General features: G+C 44.0%; 1 pseudogene across 1 annotated transcript; it reads left to right on the top strand.

Annotated features, from left to right (window-relative positions):
• Window positions 1-2,965: 2,965 nt before the first annotated feature.
• On the top strand, window positions 2,966-13,582 carry LOC308514002 (ferritin light chain-like; annotated as a pseudogene). Its single transcript has 2 exons — window positions 2,966-3,536; window positions 13,522-13,582. The product of its transcript is annotated as a ferritin light chain-like (transcript).
• Window positions 13,583-15,856: the final 2,274 nt, after the last annotated feature.

Below are 15,856 nucleotides of genomic sequence, written 5' to 3'. Positions count from 1 at the left end.
AACTGTATTAAAGGGCTGCGGCATTAGGAAGGTTGAGAACCACTGCCTTAGAGGAAGACACTGTACCAGGACAAGCTAAGCCAAGCTTGCTGTAGGTGGTCAGGACCAGCGTCTCTGAGGAAGGGACACTCACACGGAGGCCTGAGGGACCGTCAGGCCTGGGACATTCCTGAGCAGGAGGATGACAAACAGGGATCCCCAGGAGAAATTGGTAAGTGGCACATAAAGGCGCCTCCACAAAGGGGGGCGGGGCGGGGGGGGGGGGAGGCTAGAGAAAACCTGAGAGAAACATCTCTCATCTGTCACCTGAATAACTGAATGGCCCCGAACAGTGTGAGTGAGCAGGAAATTGAGCTACTCCGCCGGGTCTATGAAAGAAGGAAGGCCTGTCTTATCATCAGGTTCTCCTACTCTGTAAGTGTTTGTTTTGTTTGGACTTTTCAAGGACCATACTGAGTGAGCCAGATTTCGTGTGCAGTCTCTCCCCTCTGGGAGCTGGCTGAGGCCGCAGGTGCTGTGTCTGACCAGGCAAATGTGATAGAGTCACTTCCAGTGCGGACTGTTGGAGAGAAACACGGCGTGCTGACGAGATTTCTGGATTAGTGGAAACCAACTCGAGGGTACGGTTTCAGCCCGTGCTGCTGGCATCCGTGTGACTTTTCGGCACGGGGCTGTTGAGTGAGCAAACCTCTGAAAGTATGCTTTTATACTCCCCCCACCCCCACCCCCAAAGTCTCCAAAACCCAGCTATTCTAAAGGGAGCTAAGACTTCCTGAAGCAGTAGACAAAGAATTGAGTGTTAGCTCCTCGGCCAGGTTCGGATTACCTCTGACGGCAACTGGGCCACAGTCGGAGGCATAGATTTTCAGGGCTACACGGGGAGACGGGGAGGCCCGTGGCCCCTGGGAAGGCTGTGCGGTGGCTGGGTGTGGAGGGAAGTCACCCTCCCTCTTTGGGGACCTTGGGGACCAAGGGTCCCACCCTAGGCCGGATAGTGGCATATCGCAGCTCAACCTCCCAATTTCACCCACTGGCCTCCGTTTCCCATATCATCTGAGGTCAGAGAGACCCGAGCCAACAGAGGTGACTGCACAGCCTCACAGGAAGCCAGAGCTGTGAGAATAAGGATGTGCTGCCCGCGCACGTCCCGGAGGGGCTGTCTGTGCACGGAGCCAGGGCCGCTTTCCGGCCAGCGGCCAGGTCTGCAGCAGAGGGCCAGGTGGTGTTGGAATTGGCCCACTCCCGCTCCTCCCTCACATTTTCCAGGAAGGGGTGGGTAGGGACGGGTGGAAGGTGGGGACATTGTCAGCAATGAGTGTTGGTGTTTTTGAGAGGGAGCCAAAGCATTGTGTGTTTCAGGGGGTCTGGCAGACTGCCTCCACCAGGGAGACGTCCACCCCAGCCCATAGCTGAGCTGTTTGAACGTTGCAGGGTAGGATGGGCATGGCTGAGTCCCACCATGAGGGTCAAGTCTTTTTCCTCTTTTTACTTCCTTCAGTCTTCAAGCAAATGAAGCGAAGGTGCTGAATGGTGGACCTGATGAAGTGGAAGAGTGCTTTTTGTTGCCAGTCTTGCCAATCATTTCCTGGGGTTAGAAGTCGACAGAGAGTTCTTTGCTCTCTATTGGTCAGTACTTGAGTCTAGGACTTAGGTGAAGCAAGTGGGCATTAGTAATGGTTGTCCATGCACCCCCCCCAGTCCCCCAAAAAAACTAGAAATAAATTTAATCAAGGAGGTGAAAGACTTGAACACTGAAAACTATAAAACTTCAATGAAAGACATAGGAGAAAACACAAATAAATAAGTGGAAAGATATTCTGTGCTCCTGGATTGAAAGAATTCATATTGTTTTAAGATGCCCATATTACCCAAAGCAACCTACAGATTCAATTCAAGCCCTATCAAAATTCCTACAGCAGTTTTTACTGAAATAGAACACTCCTAAACTCTGTATGAAACCACAAAAGACCCCAAATAGCCAAAGCAATCTTGACAAAAAGAACAAAGCTGAAGGCATCATGCTCCCTGACTTCAAAATATATTACAAAGCCGCATGGCTTTGTCATCAAAACAGCATGGTATCTGGCATAAAAACAGACACAGACCACTGGAATAGAAAGGAGAGTCCAGAAATAAACTCACACATATATAGTTAGTTAATTTACGACAGGGGAGCTAAGAACATTCAATGGAGGAAAAGACAGTCTCTTAGATAATTGGTGTTGAAAAAACTGGACCATTTTCTTACACCATACACAAACATTAACCCAAAGTTGATTGAAGACTTGAATATTAAGACCTAAAACCATAAAACGCCTAGAAGAGAACATAGGCAGTAAGCGCCTAGACATCAGTCTTGGTGATAATTTTTTTGATTTGACACCAAAAATAAAGGCAACAAAAGAAAAAAATAAGCAAGCCGGACTACATCAATCTAAAAGGCTTCTGCACAGCAAAGGAAACCATCAACAAACTGAAAAGGCAGCCTACTAAATGGATGTGATACTTGCAAATCATACAGCTGATATGGGATTAATATTCAAAACAGTATACTCAAAAACGCATAGAAGTCAACAGCAAAAACAAACAATCTGATTTTTTAAATGGGCAGAGGATCTGAAAAGATATTTTATTTTTCCAAAGACATAGAGATGGCCAACAGGTACATGAAAAGATGTTCAACATCACTAATCATCAGGGAAATGCAAATCAAGACCACAATAAGATATCATCTCACACCTGTTAGAATTGCTATAATCAAAGAGACAAGAAATAGGCAGTGCCCTCGGCGGTCCTGGATCTGTCTCTTGCTTCAACAGTGTTTGGATGGAACAGACCCAGGGACGCCTCTTCTTCTGGCCACCCTCCTGTGTCTCATCCAGTCACCACCTTCAGAACCACCTCTGGGACCAGCCAACACACTGGTTTGTTTTTTTCTACCTTAACTCCTTATTGCCAAACAACCATGAGCTCCCAAATTCATCAGAATTATTCCACCGAGGTGGAGGCTGCGGTCAACCGCCTGGCCAACCTGCCTCTGTGGGCCTCCTACACCTACCTCTCTCTGGGCTTCTATTTCAGCCTTGAGGTTGTGGTTCTGGGGGTGTGGGCCACTTATTCCTCGAGTTGGCGGAGAAGCGCAAGGGCGCTGAGCATCTCTTAAAGATGCAAAACAAGCGTGGTGGCCGCATTCTCTTCCAGGACGTGCTGAAGCCTCCCAAGATGAGTGGGGCAAAACTGAGGACACCATGGAAGCCACCCTGGCCTTGGAGAGGAACCTGAACCAGGACCTTTTGGAGCTGCAGGCCTGGGTTCTTCCTGCGCAGACCCTCATCTCTATGACTTCCGGGAGAACCACTTCCTGGATGAGGAGGTGAAACTCATCAAGGAAATAGGTGACCACCTGACTAACCTCCGCAGGCTGGCCAGCCCCAGGCTGGGGTGGGCGAGTATCTCTTCGAAAGGCTCCCCCTCAAGCACGACCAGGAGCCTTTGGAGCCCAGAGCCAAAGAGAGGCCCCTCTGCATTCCCCTGGTGTATGGCTTTTACCTGAGCCTCTTCCCGAAACTACTAGCCATTCTTTCTTTCTTTTTAAATATATTTTTATTGATTTCAGAGAGGAATGGAGAGGGAGAGAGATAGAAACACCAATGATGAGAGAGATAGAAACACCAATGATGAGAGAGAATCATTGATGGCTGCCTCCTGAACGCCCTCCCGCTGGGGATCGAGCCCACAACCCAGGCATGTGCCTTTGACCGGAATTGAACCCGGGACCCTTCAGTCCACAGGCCGACGCTCTAACCACTGAACCAAACAATCCAGGACCTAGCTATTCTTTTAACCACCCTGAAGCCCTCTCCCATGCATTGGACCAAATGAAACAATAAAGCTTTTTGCAGAAAAAAAAAAAAGGACGAGAAATAGCAAGTGTTTGTGAGGATGGGGAGAAAATCAAACCCTGTGCACTGTTGGTGAAAATGTAAATTGGAATAGCCACTATGGAAAACAGAATGGAGGTCTCTCCAAAAATTAAAAATAGAACTACCGCATGATCCAGCAATCCCACTTTTAGGTATTTACCCAAAGAAAATGAAAACACTAGCTCAAAGAGATTATATAAATATAATTATATACATATATACACCCATGCTCATTGCAGCATTATTTACAATAGCCAAGAAATGGAAACAACCTAAGTGTCCATCAGTGGATGAATGGATAAAGAAAATGTGGTGTATATACATGAAATAGTACCCAGCTATAAAAAATAATAGAATCTTGCCATTTGTGACAATGTGGATAGACTTTGAGGGCATTATGCTAAGTGAAGTAAGCCAGATAGAAAAAGACAAATACTGTATGATCTCACTTATATGTGGAATCTAAAAAAACAAAAACAAAAACCAAAAAAAAAAACCCCACAAGCCAACAAACTAATCTCATAAATACAGAAAACAGATGGTAGTTGCTGGGGTGGGGGTGGGGATACAAAATTGGTTCAAGGGGGTCAAAAGGTACAAACTTTCAGTTATAAAGTAAGCCATGGGATATAATATACAACATGATGATTATAGTTAATAATACTGTATTGCATATTTGAAAGTTGCTAAGAGAGTAAATCTTAAAAGTTCTCATCAGAAGAAAAAAATTTATTGTAACTATGTGTGGTGATAAATGTTAACTAGCCTTATGGTGATATCATTTCACAAAATATACAATTATTGAATCATTATGTTGTACACCTGAAACTGACATAATAATATGTGTTAATTGTACTTCAATTTTAAAAAAGAAACTAAAGAAAAATCATGGTTGTCCAGCCTGCAGCCAGGGGAACATAATCAGGTGTGTGAGTTAACTATTTATAAAAGCCCTTTCCACTGCGGTTAGACTTCCTCACATAACTCTCCTTGCCCTAAAATAACCCAGTAGGACAAAAGCAGTAGAAAAATCCAGAATGGCCATCTTCTAGCTACTCTCTGGGATGTGTGTTTGGTTTATTTGTTTGTTTGTTTTTACCAGAAATGGGTTCTGTGGCACAGCTCTCTCCTTAAGGCGAGGGTGGCTCAGTGGGTTGAGCTTGACCCCATTCCACTCCATCCAATCACCCTTGTTTCCATTTGGAAGGTACGATGCTGTTTCCCACCTGGTATAAATCATAGGGGCTACTTTTGCCACCGGGAAGGTATCAGCAAACAAAGCCAGGCCCAGAGCCATCTGTTACACACTTGAGGCTTGCGATATTGGAAGCTGCACAATCGTTTGGGAGACTGAGTCGTGGCAGGGACAAGGCCGATGGAGTGCCCCAAGGAGAACATCTACTTGTTATCCAAACTTGCAACCTGTCTGTCCTTTGTAATCCTATCGATCAGAATTTCAGAGATCTATTCATAGGATTCCCAGACTTAGCAAATAAAGAGAGAGCATGTCCCTTACATTTCAAATAAACAGAGCATGTTCCTTACATTTCAAATAAACAATGAACACATTTTAATATAATTATGTCCCAAATAATGCATCAGATATACATATGCTTAAAAAGTACTTTTCCCTTATCTGAAATTCAAATTAAATGAGGCACCCTGCATTTCCTCTGACCCGGGTGCAAGGTGCCTCTAGAAGCTTCTACAGAAGGCAGAAGTGAAAGGAAACCAACCCTCCCTGAATGCTGGCTCCTCTATTTGGTAATTAGCCTTTCAACCCTTCAAGGGCTGGTTGTCCGACTGAGCAGTGTTTGCTTATGGGATGGACAATTTAAGGCAGAGAACTTGAATGGCAAGTTGTCGCCAAAGAGACTCTTCACACAAAAAAAGCAATGTGTCCTGCAATAAAAATTAAACCTTCAGGGAACCTGAGCTCCATGGCAAGTGGGTGCCTCAGTGATGAGCCTGCCCAGCCCTTTTGCACCATAGGAACACGTCTGCCAGATGTGCAGCTGGGCGCGTTCTCTGTGGTTCCACTGCCCCTTTGGTCCCTGAACTGTAGGCGTGAGGAGGGCGAGCCCCACTGGCTCCCTGGCTGGCTCCCCTTTCCTCCGTTTATACCCATTTACTCAAACCTATTTACCTGAGAATCTGGGCCAATATTTCATGATTTGATTGAGGTGAAATTCACATAACATAAAGTCAAGCATTTTGAAGTGTACGATTCAGTAGCATTTAGTACATTCACAATATTGCACAACCACCACCTCAATTCAGTTCCAAAACGTTTTCTTTCATTACCCCCGAAGAGAACCCCCATACCCACTAAACAGTCAGTCAGTCCCCAGCAACTTACTTTTGTCTCTTCAAAAACGGAGGGCTTCTGACACTATGCTGTACACCTGGAACTAATACAAAATAATATTGAATGTCAACTGTAATTGAAAACTAAAAGAAAAAATGGAGCCCCTGGACAAGACTGGCGTACAAGCCTGATTGCACAGTTTTAATTGAGTTTCAAAAGAAAGGTTTCACAATTACAGGGCCCTAGAAAGACAGGTGTGGAAATGAAGTGAGTCTTTGGTTGACAGAACAGGTTGCATGTTAGGGCAGGGCTTACCAGGGAGAACTGGCCGAAGCTGCCAGGCTGTGAAACAATGGGGAAGGAGGTCGCCGGGCATGAAGGAGTGTCTTGTGAAATTACTGGGGAAGAAGGTAAGGAAAGGCACACCAAAAAGGTGCCCAATTGGGCTTGAGCTTCCGGGTTCCGGGTTCCGAGGGAGCAAAAGAATCACTGTGGGGAGGGGCTGGGCTTCCCCTGGGCCACTGAGAGCTTTGAGGTTTCCTGACTTATAGAAGGAGTTAGTTCCTCCTCAGAGGAGCCCCTGCCTCTCTCCTCTCCACGGGACCAACCTCCTTATTGTGCGTAAAATCTGGTGCAACCGCATTTTTGGAGACAACTGCTTCCTCCATGCAGTGAACTGTAGCACTTTGATTATCCAGCTGCTTCCAGCCTCATTAATTCTTTTTGCAGCTCACCACAAAGCCAGGAGCTTCCCCACTTTAAACACAGTCACAAGGGTTGTCCCTTTTGTTCCAGATGGAGGGGTCAGGTGTTGAGCGAGCACTGCCTTTTTATAAAGAATGAACCCAGAGGAAGGTCTTCCTGAGACAGTGTGAGCTGCCAAGGTGGCACAGAGTTTTAAATCTACTTACCAGACGTGTATGGAGTGTGTGTGTGTGTGTGTGTGTGTGTGTGTGTGTGTGTGTGCGCACGTGCGCGCAAGACACTGAAGATGCAAATGATAGCCTCTGACCTTTAGGTATTGCCTTCCATATATGAGGCCCCGGTCTAAGTGCCTTGCTTATATTAAACTCCCTGAAGTACAACAGTCCTGTGATTATTTAGGTGAAAATGAGCTTGCCTCAGGTTGGAGGTTGTCCTCAGTGAGGTGTATCCTGTGTCCAGGCCTGACCTGCCACCCCAACCATCAAGCGGAGTTCCGCCTTTCCCTTCCACTCGCTCATGTGCACGGGATGCAGAGAAGCTGTAGTGACAACAGCAGAGAAGTTGTGGTGACAACAGCAGAGAAGCTGTGGTGACAACAGCAGAGAAGTGGGGGAACACAATGTGTCTGTCCCTCCATGCACACAGCCTGACCCACAAATGCCTTTACCCTCCAGACATCTCTCCATTGCTCCCATGGTCCAGGGAGTTAAAACAGCCGACCACTCTGTCCAGCCTATGGACACTTCACTCAGGAATCAGAGAAGTAAACCTATTCAAATGGGTGCTCTGAATAAACATGTGTGCTTTGGGCATTAGACAAAAATGTTTAAAGGTGAAGAACCCTAGTACAAGTTACAAGGCTGATGTTTCCATGAATAGAACTGGGAGAATCTCCTTGGCCTCACCTGGAAGGACACCATTCATCCTGGGTTTGCGGGCACAAAGGATCCTGCCAACGCAATGATACTCTTTTCTAACAAAGGTCATTTGTGAAATGTCTAACTTAATATAATTTTATAGCCTTATATGATTTCTTCCATCTTAACAAATTCATAAATTAGGAAAAAGTCTATATTATGTCCTGCAATGAGGATCAGGAAATATAGTCCCTGTGTTTTCCTTCCATATTGTATTTAAATAGTGATCTCTTGCCCTGCCTGCGTGGCTCAGTGGTTCAGCATCGACCTATGAACCAGGAAGTCAGGATTTGATTCCCGGTCAGGGCACATGCCCAGGTTTTGGGCTCGATTCTCAGTGTCGGGTGTGCAAGAGGCAGCTGATCAAAGGTTTTCTCTCGTCATTGATGTTTCTATCTCTCTCTCCCTCTCCCTTCCCCTCTTAAATCAATAAAAGTACTTTTTTTAAAAAAAAAAAAATAGTGATCTCTTTAAACTACAGTCCATCTGAAACTATGTCTCACTATTAAATTATTCTTGAATGCCACATATGCTCACTTTTTTTCCTACCTTGGGTTAGATTGTTGATGGTGTGTGTGTGTGTGTGTGTGTGTGTGTGTGTGTGTTTGAGACTGAAGTCTTTCAAAGGAGGGTTAAAGAGTCATGTGCAAATTAGCTTCTCTCCAACTGAGGGCACTTAGAATCACAGTGCTCAGAAGAAGTGGCATAATGAAGGGGTTGCCTGTTGTGATATTGCTTCCTGGGAAGCTTCAGGAAGGGTGAGGGGACTAATTGGCTGGTCTGGCAAACAATTCAAGGGGAGCCCAAAAGAAGGAGCCAGATGCCAGCAGGAAGTGAATGGAAATTCACCTTTACACTGGCCCCTCAGTGTAGGTGCACAGATGGTGAAAAGCAGAACCCTCCTAGGGAGAGCAAGGCCCGTTTTTATGTCATCTGTCACGAAGGGAACTAAGAGGATTTATCGTTGCCCCCAGGGAACAGCCTTGCTCTCATTTTAAGATCATCTAAAGCAGTGGTTCTCAACCTTCCTGATGCCGCGACCCTTTAATACAGTTCCTCATGTTGTGGTGACCCCCAATTTCATTGTTACAAATTGAACATAATTAAAGCATAGGGATTAATCACAAAAACAATATGTAATTACATACGTGTTTTCCGATGGTCTTAGGCGACCCCTGTGAAAGGGTCGTTCGACCCCCAAAGGCGTCTCGACCCACAGGTTGAGAACTGCTGATGTAAAGAGTTTGTCCACATTGAAAACCTGTTAGTATGAGCCAAGTGGCTTCAGGGAGTGTCTGGGCATTGTAATTAGGAAAGGGCTATGAGTGAGGCTTTAGTGGCAGCAAAGTAGATGGAAATAATTGGCTTATCATACTAAACATGGGCCCCCTCTAATCTGGGCTGACCACATTAGAGGTTATACTCTCAGGAACACTAGGGAGCACCATTGACATGTGAACGGCATTCCCTAGACCCCTGCAGATCACAGGCTACACAATTCCAGCTGTCCTAGGACTTACTTCTTGGAAGCTGAGCCTCCCATTCAACTTCATTCCACCTGCCAAAGGGGCTCTTCTAGTTTCTAAGCAGAAAGCATTACAGGGACCTGTAGCTGCTGCCCCACCCCCTCATTTCCACAAGTGATTGATAGTATACATTTCCCTAACATACTAATTTCAGGTATAGAAACCCCACAGATTCAGATGAACTTGGTGGAAGGAAGTAGGAAGCAGGAGGGAAGGCAATATAAATTAGTAGGAAAAAAAAGTTTAACAACAACAACAAAAAAGTCTGAGCATACTTATAATAACATGTAATATCTTTATGCTTGCGTACATAAAGGAAATCCGAATAGGGCTATAATTTTAAAAACACACACCTCTAAATGGCTAAAATGAAATGGAAAATTTACTAAGTTGTTTTGCTTTAAAAGAAGCCCTGAAGTAGGGAGGAAGCAAAGTTAGCTACTTCAGTGGTTCAACAATGTCAAGAAAGACTCAGGTGTTTTACAACCACCCCACGCCATTCTCGCTCAGTAGGTCAGTTTGACCCTCTGGCTTCCTCATCTCATGGTTACACGGTGGCAGCCTTGGTTCCAGACATTCCACACAAACCTCACAACATCCTTTGGACAAATGGTCCTTTCCTATGTGTGTGCATTTTATCTGAGAGGAAAATCTCAGCCAGAAACACTCCATATTAGAGTACAAATTAAGCTGCTGAACAAAAGACTTGAAAATACAGTGGCTCAAACAAGAAATGTTTGTTTTCTTCTCCTTTTACCAGTCCCAGTGTAAATCTTTCTCTCTCTCTCTCTTTTTTTTTAATATTTTGTATTGATTTTTTACAGAGAGGGATAGAGAGTTAGAAACATCCATGGGAGAGAAACATGGATCAGCTGCCTCCTGCACACCCCCTACTGGGGATGTACCCACAACCAAGGTACATGCCCTTGACCGGAATCGAACCTGGGACTCTTCAGTCCACAGGCCAACACTCTAGCCACTGAACCAAACTGGTCAGGGCTAAATCTTTCTCTTGTTTTCTGCCATCTCCTGGAGTCCTGCTCTTGCTTCAACTTGGATCACCAATACCATCTCCCTTTCTACAGAAAGAGGAAAAGAGGGAAAGTAAAGAACAGCGATCTCTTTATTAGACTCATTTCTTTTTACATCTCATTGGCCAAAACTTAGTCACATTGCCACACCTTGCAGCAAGTGAGGCTGGGAAGTGTAGTCTATAGTTGGGCATGTGCCTAGCCAACAGTGGAGGAATACTACTATACAGAAAAGATGGGGGAAATGAGTAAGCAGAAGTAATTAACAATTTCTGCCACAATCCCCTAGTAGATTCCTGCTCTTGTCTCATTGGCCAGAATTACTTCACATGACTGCATGAGAAATGGGACCAGCGTGATTGGCTTAGACCAGGGTTTCTCATACCCAGCATCACTGATATTTTGGACTGGATAATTTTTGTTGGGGGCAGGGGGGTAGTCCTGTGCATTGTAGAATGTCTAGCAGCATTTCTGAGCTCTACCCACTAGTAGTCAGTAGCATCACCCTCTTCCTTGTTGTGACTGCCAAACTACGTTAAGTTGGGATTCCCTGGTTTAGATCAACCAAGATTTTACCCTGGAGCAGGAACAGGATGCCTGTTCCTTGAGTCATATTTGAAAAACAGGAGTGATGGAGGCAATAGCCTCACAGCGTCTTCTATGAGCAATCATGGAATAGACGTCAAACAACATGGTACCAAATGGAGGTCCTATCAAAGCATCTTTAATTAAATAATCTGTTTATCTATTCAACGTGCATGTCTTTAGAGTATACCTGATACCAAAGTGTTCCAAGTATCCAGGCTCTGGAAATACAGTAACAAAGCAAAGTGCAATACCCCTGTCTTTATAGACCTTGCATTTTAGCACATGGCTAACAGTTAAGAGTCAGCTGTGGAGGTGGTATAGGGTAGTAGTGAAGCACAGGATCAGAATTAAACACTCCTGGACCCAAATTTTGGTTCTGCCACTTGTTAGGTATATGACCCTGGACAAGTGACTTTTTAACCCTCTGAGGTTTTTTTTCTTACTATTAAATGAAGATAATAATGCTATCCATTTCTTAGGGTTTTTTTTCCCCTGAAGATTAAATGATATATACTCCTTAGCGCAGCAATTGTCTTTAAAAGTGTTAGCAGTGTTGTAGCAAAAGAGCACTGGACTGGGAGTCAGCAGATTTTCATTCAACAAATATTTGCTGAGCATATATTCTGTGCCAAGCTCAGTTCTAGATACTGGACATTCTGGACAGTCAGATAACCAAGACATACACCTGTTCTTAAAGAGTCCTCCAAGTTCAATATCTAGTGGGATGGCACTGGGGTGGGGTAGGAGTGAGAAAGTGAATGTAACCTGGGTAGAGGTCTTGGTTTAAACCTAGAGTTTTCTTGTCATCATTTGAATTAGCCTTACTCATAATAGGTGCCCAATAAAACACTTGTTGAATGAAATGTCTCTCTACAGTAAGAACAAAAATTATGACTCATAAAAGTTTTTGTAAAGTACAAAATCCTATATAAATGTCAATGAAGTCAGGATCATTGATAATCAGTTGTCACAATAATTGAATTATATGCAAATTAAAAATATCAAAGCTTTTTCAAATGCTCCAAAGTTATTTGACTTCTTAAATACACTGACATCTTGCTTACATTATTTTCCTAATAAAGCCTGGAAAAATACACTTTAAACCAACTCATATCCAAATCATGGTAACTATGGGTAGGATCCAAATGAATGTGATTTCACTATGTAATTTATCTGGGTTTAATTTCTTTTTTTTAATTTTAAAAAAGTGATTGATTGATTTTAGAGAGGAAGGACAAGAGAGAGAAAAACATCTTGTATGTGCCCTGACTGGGGATTGAACTCACAACCAACTGAATTACCTGGCCAGGGTAAGATTTTTAAAATTTTTTTTAAGTTATCATGTTAAATTCATTGACTTCATCTATAAAATAGATTCAAATGTGCTTAGAACTCCTTTTGGCTGAAGGAATGGAAACAGAGTAATAACAAATGACAATCTAACTAATTCTCAAAATTATTGGTGACAAAATCGAGTTTGTTCTTCTAATTCGCTTGTAATTATTTGATTCTGACTTTTATTATTTTTCCTAGTGAATCAAGCTGTTTTCACTTACATTACTTCTAAACCATCAAACGTAGCTGTGCTTAATATAAATCAGGAGGCAGTGGAAGAGTTTGGGAGAGAACAGCGGCCAAACGAATGTCATGCGCAGGGAAGGCTGCAGAGACTCCTATCACATGCCTCGTTTCTCCAAAACGTTTAATTTAAATCTGGAAAAGCAAAAAGGTAAAGTGTTTGTTGAATGCCTGAGGGCAGAGAAGGCAAAGGCAAAGGTAGGCTTTACAGAGAACTAAATTTGGCAGGAAATTGCAAGATGAGATTTGGCCTGAAAATACAAGTTTATTTACCAAGAGGGAAACTATGAAAAGATCAAAGTACCCATTTCCCCTCCCCCCGCCTTGCACACTCTCCCAACTGATTCTGGGTATGACTTGCGAGATTAGGGTAGCCACTCCTATATTAAAACGAAAGGGACTTTTCAGTTTCCCCTTTGCTACTTTGCCTGAAATATGGGTCACTGCCCCGCAGCGTGTGGTGGCGCTCAGCTTATAGCTGTGGCCCGTTAGATGGGCTTAAACACCCACGGGTGACTGCGTTGCTTTTCATACCCTATGATCCATTTATAAATGTTTTTCCATTAACGATGTCTGTTGAAATAAGCATAAGTCATAATCACTGAAAGCATTTTTACATATCCAAAAGGAAGCAAAAGCTAGACCAAGAGTTAAAGGCACACAAACACCTAGATCTAAGGGAGTTTCTTCCTCGTTGAGTCCGTGTTAATATGATCTGGTTTGACCTCAGAAGTTGAGGAAAGAATTCATCATGAATCTTAGGGCCACAAGTTTTTTTATAAGGAATCCTTCACCATTGGAGCTTATTGTACATAAGACAGCTTCAGGGGACCTGCCTCACCCACCGTCCATTCTTCATGGCCACAGCTACTGTTGGGCGGCCTCTTCCTGACTCCGGCTCACATTGGGCCCAGTAACACCATTCTTTTATCCCGTGCCCCTCAGACCTCAGGAAGATACCGGCTTTCTGCTGCTGTTAACTTCTTGGTGCTTCCTCATCCCTTAACCCTTACCCACACCTCTGTGAAACACAGTCTCTCTATTAAACTTTTTGTCACTTAAAGCCTATACATGAGCCACTTGTTTCCTGCAGGGACTTGACAACCACATTGCCTGTAGTATTTCCTATTGTTACTCTAACAAATTATCACAGAGTTAGTGGTATAAAAAAAAACACAAACCCACAAATTAATTTTCTCACAGTTCGGGAGGTCAGAAATCCAAAATGGGTCTGACTTGCCCTAGCTGGTGTGGCTCAGTAGTTAGAGGATTGGCCTGTAGAGTGAAGGGTATTGGGTTCGATTCCAGTCAAGGGCACGTAACTCAGTTCTAGATTCAAAACCCGCCCCTGGTCAGGGTGTCTGTGGGAGGCAACCAATCGATGTGTCTCATATCAATGTTTCTCTCTGTGTCTCTCCCCTCCCTTCCACTCTCTCTGAAAATCAATGGATGAGGATTAACAAAAATGTTTAAAAAACCCAAAAATACAAAAAACAAACCAAAAACAAAATGGGTTTGACTTGACTAAAATCAAGATGTCAGCAGGGTTCCATTCCTCTTGCGGCTCTAGGAGAGAATGCATTTCCTTGCCTTTTCTGGGTTCTAGATACTACCACATTCCTTGGCTCCTGGTCCCTTCCTTTGCCTTCAAAGCCAGTGGCATAGTATCTTCAAATCTCTGTCTTCCCCTTTCTCTCTCTGACCTCTGCTTCCCTCATCATCCTGCCTTCTCTGACTCTCACTCTCCTGCCTCCCTGTAAGGCACCCAAGTAATCTAAGACAATCACCCCATCTCAAGGTCCTAATGCACAAGTCTCTTTTATCATGTAAAGTAATCTATTCCCAGTTCTATGAGGCTAGAGATTAAAAACAAAAGTGATGTTTGGACAGAATTGTGTACCTCAACCCCCAAAATTCATATGTTGATACCTTAACCCCCAATATGACTGCATTTGAAGATAAGGTCTTTAGGGAGTTAGTTAAGGTTACATGAGGTCATGGGGTGGGGAGGCACTAATCTAATGCCTGGTGACTTTATAAGAAGAGGACAAGATACCAAGTTCTCTCTCTCCCTATGCATGCACAGAGAACACAGTGAGAACACAGCCAACTACAAGCCAAGAGAGAGGCTGTACTGGAATCCAATCCTGCAGACACCTTGATTTTGAACTTCTAGCCTTTAGAACTCTGAGAAAATAGATGTCTGTTGTTTAAGCCACCCAGCCTGCTGTTTTGGTAGCCTGAGCAGACTAATACAGTAGGAAAAGAGAAATGGTTCATTACAGGACAGAGAAGGCAGAAATTAGAGCAAAAGGAGGGGCAGGAGCGAGAAGAGGTTCAGTTCTTTTCTTCATACTGTGCCTCTGGGACTTCAAAAGAGAGTTTCAATGGATCTCTGCTGGTGTGGTATTTTAGTTCAGTCCTCATAAATGAGGCACTACTGCCACCTGGTGGCCACATACTTAACCCACAAACCCACTGAGTGCCTTCACATGCAAGGAAGGATACTACTGTAAGCTAATATTAGTGAATAATTGCTTACTGCCTACTATGTGCCCAGCTTTATCCTATGTGCTTTACACAGAAAAATGAGTTAAGCTTCATCACAATCCTCTGGGTATTATTATCTCTTTTTACAGAGGAGGAGACGGAGATACCAAGAAAGTAACTTTCCCAAGAGCCTATAGTAGCTAATAAGAGCGAGAGTCAGATCTTGAACCAGGGAGCCTGGATCCTCGACTCTTCACAGATGCTTTGCCTGCCCTTACACTTTCTTCCAAGTAAGCAGTAAGTAACCAGTTTAAAGGAATTGTGTAAAATACTAATAATTTGAAATGGCAGCATACAATGTGATGAATGAGAGTGTTTTGGAGGCGACTGAGCCTAGAGCAGGGACACTGTTGGGGAGCCTAATGAACTTGATGCAAGATGTGATCAAAGGACTCAACCAGGTTGAAGAGTGAAAGGGAAGGGAATTAACAAGGCAGTGATAGAAGTGGTGTCACCAGCACTTAGCTTGGGTGCCATCCCATTCTGGGTGCTGGTGTCTGCGGGTTATTCTGGATTCTGCTTCTGATTTATCACCTTTCTCTTCAGCTAAAAGAGGCCACCTTCACCTGACTCATTGTGCAACCACTGGATTCAGGCACTGGCCCAGACTGGAAGGGTTTTTAAAAATAGGAAGTCCACATGTCACAGGACCTATTTCAGCAAGAGGGAGAGGGGTGGTGGGGAAATGAGGAAAAGACAGAGCAGACAAGGGGAGAGAGAGAAAAAACTG

Source organism: Myotis nattereri (assembly GCF_964212035.1).
Source record: "Myotis nattereri genome assembly, chromosome: 2".
In the NCBI taxonomy this organism is placed as follows: Eukaryota; Metazoa; Chordata; class Mammalia; order Chiroptera; family Vespertilionidae; genus Myotis; species Myotis nattereri.
Note: the sequence above shows the minus strand (reverse complement) of the source record. Positions and strands in the feature narration are given on the sequence as shown.